Here is a 7923-nt window from a genome sequence, read left to right as displayed (position 1 = left end):
TCAGTCATCTCCAGCCTAACAAAGACAGAGCCCAGTCCCTAAGCCTCTCCTGGGGGAAGTGCTCCAGCCCCTCACCATCATGCTGTCCCTCCTCCCCATGATGTCCCAGCCTGGACACAGCTGACATCCTGTCAGAAACCTTGTTCAGGTTAAGCCAGAGGACATCCACTGCCCTTCCCTCATCCACAGAACCCACCACCTCATCACCAGGAGGCACTGAGGTAGGTCACATGATTTACCCTCGGTTAATCTATGCTGGCTATTCCCAGTCACCTTCTCCCACAAAAGGCACCCAAGAAGACTTGGACCATGTTTTTCCTCGGAGACCGAACTGAGGCTGGCTGCTTTACAGTCCCACTTTTTTGTGGATGGGCACAACTCCAGCCTTTCCCCCACCACCAGGGAGCTCCCAGATCTCTGCAACCTTTCCAAGATGACAGTGGCCTCACCATGACAACTGCCAGCCCTCTCCACACACTTGGCTCACCCTGTTGGTCCCTCAGAACACGTGTCCAGCTTCTCAGAAACTCCTGACTCAGTCACTACCAGGAGCCCTTTCCTTGCCCCTGCCTGTAGGCACAAAGGCCCAGGGAGATCCTGTCAGTGAAGGCCAGGACAAGGAAGGCCCCAAGTACCTCAGCCCACACCCTACAGAGCATGAGGCTGTTTCAGCCCCAGCCAGAGTAACTGCAGGCTGTCAGTGCATTCCTGACCTATCTGTGAGATAACTGCTCCTCTGCAGCAGCTAAACAGCACTTCACCCTCCCCAGGCAGGCTTGGGCAGAAACCAGGAACTGTGGCTTCTCCTGGTCACAAACCAGCCCAAGCAGAAAGCAGCCCACGGATGTTTGAAGCTGAAGCCTCCACCGTCCCTCAGTGGGAATCCTTGTGTGCTGCAGGTGGGTTCAGTGTCCTCCAGGCTGGCTGCAGCAGCTTCTTCATTAAAAGGCAATGTGAAGTGCAATCATGCAGCCTCAGAAACTAAACTGACCGCTGTTTAGAACATGGGTCGCACCAAGGAGGTTGGAAATGTGCATTCTGGGAACCAGAAGGTTTCACAAAGCCCCCGCCCTGGAAGGGGAGGCTGGCATGGCAAGGGGAGGCAGCAGGGGCAAGAGGCATTCCTGGGGTAGCTGAAGTTCTGCCCAATAGAGGAGTAGAGGGGGAGACAGAATTGTCAACAGTTGCGGGTCGCATGTTAAAAAACAGACTGAAGAGGCCAAAATACTTTTAGGGACAACTTGCTGGAAGTATGAAAACTAATAAATGCTTTTTAAAATACGCGAGGAAAAGGAGGCACGCCAGAGATTCTGGCAATGAGACAAGTCAAGATTAAAGGGATTACTCAGACTATACAACAGAAAAAACCCAATATTTTTTGTTTGTTTTTTCATCTGAATTCAGTGCAACGGAACTTGAAAAGATTTCTGTGCCAAAATCCCTGGTTTTAACTTGCACTTTTTACTTGGATGTTTACTGGATACATTGGAGGTCCTGTTTCACCCCAAAGAGTAGAAGATTAAGTTAAAGAATAAATCATTAACACTAACACATCCCCAGGACCAAACTGTTTTCACCTCAGTGTTATAAAATCCTTCAGAGATAACACTTAAAAGTCTCTTGCTAAGAACTCCCATGGCAGGTGGCTCTTGCAATGTCAGTTTTTAAGGCAAGCATTAAGAGATTTAAGAAAACTATGGACCTGTAAATCCAATACAAATTACAAAGCAAAATGCAAAAAACCCCTACCAACCAACAAAAGCCACACCCAACCAAACCCCAGAATTACAAACACATAAATAAATTGGACACACTGGGGAGGAGTTGGCAGAGATCTTGTACAGAGATTCCTGCTGTGCATATCAAGGGGCTTTATTTAGTGAAGTCGAACATGTAAAATAAAAGGGAGATTCTGTTCATAGAATTCCTTGGATGTCCTTTGAGAATGTCCCTGATTAGGAGCTCTTGAAACTAAGTTGTCATTAGATTAAAAGGAAGGTCCTGTCATGAATGAACAGGTGTTTGGGAAAAAGTAAATTTTCACAGTGAAACTATTTAACCTGGGACACCTCCTGTTCCTTGAGTTGGGACCTGTTCTGTTTATCAAAGCTGGGAAAGATGTGAAAGAGGGACTTAGTAAGGTGCAAGTTCCTGGTGAGCCCAAGTGATTTGGTTAACAAGTGTTATGATGCTTGACTGAAGAGTCAGTGAAGGACCTCATAGAGAGACGAAATTCAAGTAGATATTTTTTCCCAGTGCATCACTTACAACCCCAAGAATACACATGGAGTTGTTGGAGCCCTGGATGTCTGTTAGCAAAAGGAACAAGTTCATTATACCCCTGCAAAAACATCAGCTTGATTTACAACAGCAGCCAAAAAGTCAAAAGGTCCTGGACACATCGAAGAAGGAGGACCTGCCTCAGGATGTGAAATGCTGCTGTCTGTGTAGGTCCACGAGACACAAATTGCTGCAAGACTGTGCTGGAAAAATCACAGTATCTGCTACAGTATTATTGCTGTTTCCTAAGTATTTGTCACTGCCTGCTTTTGGAAGCACAGTGCTGGACTCAGCTCTGCCACAGCCGCTCTTACAGCCCTGTATTGTTGGAGTTGTGAAGTTAGAGGCTGTCACAGGGCTGCAGCAGAAAGCGAGAATTCTCCAGGCAGTTTCTCAAGAAGCCCCCGCAATGCAAATCAGGGAAAGAGGAGAAAGTATTTTGAGGCCAAATCCAGTTACAAGAGGACTTTCAACTATGAGAAAAGTCTCCTGCTATTCAACTTTCCCATGTTCAGTCAAATAGTAATTAGTGTCTATTTTTAGTAAACAGAAGTAGTGAATAGAAACCAGTTCCATCATCAATCTGTACTCCTGTAGAAACAACCCAATGTCAGTTGATCTGTTTAAGTCACAGGGGTAACTCAGCTGTATAAGAGGTAGACTCTTGTTCCCAGAAAACTATGTGCAGCAGCATTCCCTCTGAACCCAAATGAAACTGGAATACATACAGAGCTGAACCAGTATTTCTGCATCGACAGTTTGGCTCAGAATCAGCTTGACTATTTAGTGCTAATCCCAGATCATCTCTACTTGCTTTGTGCTGCTCCAAACCAAAGGGAGTTCTGTCCTCCTGCACTCCTGGAAGCCCAGGTTTTGACCAGACTCACAACCCACACCACAGATGAACTGGGGACTCAAAAATGAGCAGTATCCTCAGACAGGACACAAAGTCAAACAAAGGCCAGAGGTGACTGCTGTGATCACCTCAGACATGCTGTACCACATGGGATTGTCTCGGCGACATATTCTCTGAATTACATATTTTAATCAACTATCAAATACTGGGATTGCACTGTTAAAAAGAAAAAAAAAGGGAGAACTTTGTATTCTTTGCCTGATACAGTGAAATAATCAGTCTGTACTTGTTTCTTACAAAAGCCTGTGGGGAGACCTCCTAGTGAAGAGAAAGTGTTTGTCAGGGGAGTAACTACAAACTCCATATCGAAAGAGGCAGTTGCAGCCTTACAACTCCAGGACAAGGAAAAGCAGCACTGGGATTAACCATCTCCCTGTCATCAGGCAGGAGGTTTCTCATTACAGAGCACCAGACACACTCTGCTCTGAGAAGAGCTGCACAGAGGACACGTGGATCTCAGAGCTCACCTTTAGGAAGTCACAGTAATCCTTATTTGCCTGGATTGGGAACGAGGCAGTCAAGGAAACAAGTAAGGCCAATGTTTTCCAGCAGTTTTTCTGTCCCACTTACAACTAAGAGCCGAAGAAGAAAGGCCAGATCCTTGCTTAAATCTCTGCTTAAATAATAAACCAAACCCCCAAGCTAAAAACCAAGCTCTTGAGAGAGGGGCTCCCTGTGTGAGCTTGTGTAGTACTTCTCACCCTCCCAGCCCAGTGGGCAGTTGGCAAGATGTCCAGAGGGAAGGAAACGATGCTCCTGGAAGCAAAATTCAGTGGACAGCTCAATTATGCCTGGCTCAGGTGGGGAAGGGCTGGGAGAACTAAGGGAGAAAGCTGTGCTAAATAATAAATGCTGGAGAACATGTCCTACAAATTCGTCCTACGAAATTCCCTTCAAACATATCACCCAAATGAAGGAAGGGAATTGTGGGTGACTGGCTTGTGGAGAACAATAAGCAAACCCCATAACAATAGTGACTTAGTGGGTGGGTTTTGTTCTGAGATCCCAAGGACCTTAAAATTGTTGGGGAATATTCATTCTCAAGTGCTTGTGAATCCAAACCAGAAATAGATCCTTGTTTATTTGCTGGGTGTTTCTGAAAAGTAGCAGATTAGTTTAAAAAGAAAAACCCAAACAAACAAAACCCCACACACAGTTGCAAAGAGCTGGTGGGTCTAACAGACACTGTTATAAAATGTTTGTACAGCACTGGGTGTTCAGTGTTCAACAACAGATAAGAAACACTCTGCCTTAGAACAAGGAATTCCTTTGCACCAGTAAAGACACAAATTGTACTGCACTACTCCAGGTCCTAAGACTGATAATGCAGATGTCTTTATTTGGCCCCTCCAAAAAAAAGCTACAAAAACCACACCCAAATAAAAAAAGCAAGAATTGGCTTCTTCGTATGTGGATGTGAACCTGAATAAAAGGGCCATCACAGCCACTTCTATAGCCTGTAAAAATAGGGTGGCCCTGGCATCGCAGGCATGAACCTCTCAAAGCAAAAATAACAATTCTCAGAGAGAGATGTTGATAACATATTAGCAAACCACTGGAATATCTTTCTAAAAGGCATGGCCACTGGAATAATGTAAGAGAACAGTTTTGAGCACAGAGGGTAAGCAATGTTCTCCTGGGGAAGCCTATGTTCATTCATGAATACAAAGTGAGGCAAACCCAATGGGCTGGGGGGGCCTGTATGCTCTGCTTCACCAGGATCCAAAGACGTGGTTGGACCCCCCCTTGGACATCTGGGGGTTACAAACCTGGAAGGACAATCCTAGGAGACAAAATGCAGGGCAAATTCAAAATCAAAGAGGCACAGACAAGTTAATTGCTGCAGCTGTGTCTGTTGGGATGGTAACAAGGGGGAGCAGGTAGCCAGGGACCACCTAACAAAGGCCCCCAGGCTTTGCAGAGTCATGCTAACCCTCCTCAGCTCCTCCGACTGCTTTTTGGCAACAGTCAGTCTTGGTCTTTCTTAGAAGCTGTGGGGATGTTTGTTGTTCCTTTGTTCTGTAGTTACTGTGATTTCCTATTTATTAGTGTGTGATTTGTTTTGTTAATTCATTAATAACATCAGCCCAGCAAACACTGTGTTGTTGGAACTGTTACAATCACTCTGCTCTTTCTCTGCCTCTCTTTTCATCATATTCAAAATGCAGTGACACAGAAGGAAACCTACATCAAGTCAAACAAGCAAGCAATTAGAAACAAGCTTGCCATTGGCAGTTGGCTGAGGGAGAAAACACCCCCCCCCAACAAAACAACAACAAAACCCATCCTTTTCTTCACATCCAAGCTTTCAGAGGCAGTGTATCTACTGACCTTTATTTCCTTCTTCTCAGTTGATAATTTTCCCTTAAAGATACAGCACTGTGGGAATGAGACACTTTAGGATGCACCACTCCCATACCAGAAGGATCTCAACACCTCCTGTTCTCTGCAATACATTTACAAAGAACCATTCCCCAAGATCTAAATGTTTATTGTGTTCAAGTGCTGTAGAGGAGAACCAAAACCATGAAATTATCACCCAAGGAGTCAGGACATTAGTGCAGATATCTGTGTTTGGCAGAGCTCATAGGCTGTGCTCTAACCTAATCTAAATTAGGTGTCTAGTTTTTCCCAAGCACAGCCACTGGCAGACCATTGATAGGAACTGGAAAATGAAATAACATCCCTATTCTACCCTTGTTTTCCACTGCAAAGATAAAGGGGTGCTCTTGATGGTTTATTGGATGTTTCAGGGCTTGTTCAAAGTTAAGCAAACACCACTGTCTGGGGAGGGAGGCAAACCCTGAACTCGAGGGTCTGGCTAGAAGAAAAGTGAAGTTCAGCAGATCAGCCAGGAATAGTGGGGAAAAAAAACCACTATGGGCTTCCTCTGGTCAAAAGGGTATGACCTGACCTAGTCAGTCTTGCTACTCTTACAATTTCATATTCAATTATTACCAAAATTTTCAAGAGTAAGATTTACTTACCATTCTAGAGTTTATGTTATCTGTCTTGGCAGAATTGTAGTTGTGCTTAGGTGGAATCCAAACCTCCTTATGAGCTCCATCAGAACAGTGCAGGGTAATGCTGTGGATGGGGACATGGAGATGGTCCTGGAACACTATCAGTGGCAACTGCTTGTGCACAATACCCCAAAGGAGCCCATCCCAGAAATCAGACAGGACTGTTAAAACTCTTTGGGTGCAAGTAAGCTCCTTGCATAAGAGCCAGAGTTGGGAGGGGTGGAGATGAGTGTTGAGGACACTGTGTTTGGAGTTTGGCAGAGGATGTGATACAGGGAGGTGTATATGAGAACGTGGACTTGGTGGGAATTTGCTTGGATGTTATTTCAGTCCTGCTGGCTTGGCTCAGCACAGGAGGTGTTTCTGGCAGTGAGCTGAAGAAGGAATTGGGCATTTTACAAGCAATATAACAGTAGGGTGAGAATGAAGATGGTGTGCCTTGGAGTGAAGTCAAATTAGGGACTGAGCAAGTTGTTGTGGTCCAGGGATGGCTATTGAGTGTTTGCTGGGAGGGCATGAGAGTGTTGTAGGTCTGCTGGGAGAGGCACCGAGGCAGCACACGCCGTGTGGAATAGTGCCAGGTGGGGAATGAGCTGCACAGCCTGGTGGGCACCACAAGTGCTAAATGGCTATCTGGTGTCAAGGCCCAAATTCCTGGATTTTGCATGCACACTCATTTTGAGCTGGGCTGGAAAGCTGGGGGGATTCATGAGGAGAACAAGGAACTAAAAGGTACAGGTGGAACTCCTTAATTAGTTCAATGGGCAACTCTGGGTGAACACTGCGAGGGCCAAGTGGGGAAAAGGAGAAGCTGTGTCAGGCAGTTCCCCAGAAGGCCGAGCAGAGAAGCAGGGAGGGGGCTGCCTGACGGAGCTGGCAGTGTTGCAACACAGGATCTGGAGATCTGTGGGACGGCCTTGGTGCTTACAGAGGAAATACAAGAAGTTCCCGCCATTCCCCCCCTCCTGTGCCGGTGGCCATCCCTGCCCCGAGCCTGTGCATGCACTGCTGTGCTGCGCGTGGGGGTCTCAGCGAGAACACTCGGGACAGATCCACAGTGCCGCGTGTGGGAGGCCGGCGGTGAGCACGGGGCACCCCCAGCGCGGGGAGCCAGCGCTCCCGACACCGCCCGGGCCCCGCAGCTCGCCCGGGCCCGCTCCGTGCCCGAGGGCAGCCCGCGGTACCGCCGGGACCGGCCACGGCCCCAGCGCGGCCCGAGGGCAGAGGCGGGGCCGCCCCTCAGCCCCGGCGGGGAGCGCTCGCCATGTCAGGGGCGGGACCGGCCCGGCCGGCGGCAGGGGGAGAGCGCGGGGCGGGGTGTGAGCCCGCGGCTGAGCTTCTCCCTGAACCCGTGGCGGTGTGCGAGGCCATGGCTGAGGCCGTGAGCCCGTGGCTCACGGTGTGTGAGGCGCTCCTGGGCCGCTCCCGCTCCCTCAGCCCGGGTTTCCCGGTGTGTGGGGCACTCCAGGGCCGATGGCGGCCCCTCGGCCCGGGGTTCCCGGTGTGTGGGGCACTCCAGGGTCGATGGCTGCCCCTCAGCTCGTGGTTCCCGGTGCGTGGGGCGCTCCCCGGGCCGCTCCCGCTCCCTCAGCCCGTGGTTCCCGGTGCGTGGGGCGCTCCCCGGGCCGCTCCCGCTCCCTCAGCCCGTGGTTCCCGGTGTGTGGGGCGCTCCCGGGCCGACGCCGCTCCCACTCCCTCAGCCCG

The sequence above is a fragment of the Chiroxiphia lanceolata genome, chromosome 10, assembly GCF_009829145.1.
Source record: "Chiroxiphia lanceolata isolate bChiLan1 chromosome 10, bChiLan1.pri, whole genome shotgun sequence".
NCBI classification, from domain to species: domain Eukaryota; kingdom Metazoa; phylum Chordata; class Aves; order Passeriformes; family Pipridae; genus Chiroxiphia; species Chiroxiphia lanceolata.
This window is presented reverse-complemented; position numbering follows the sequence as displayed.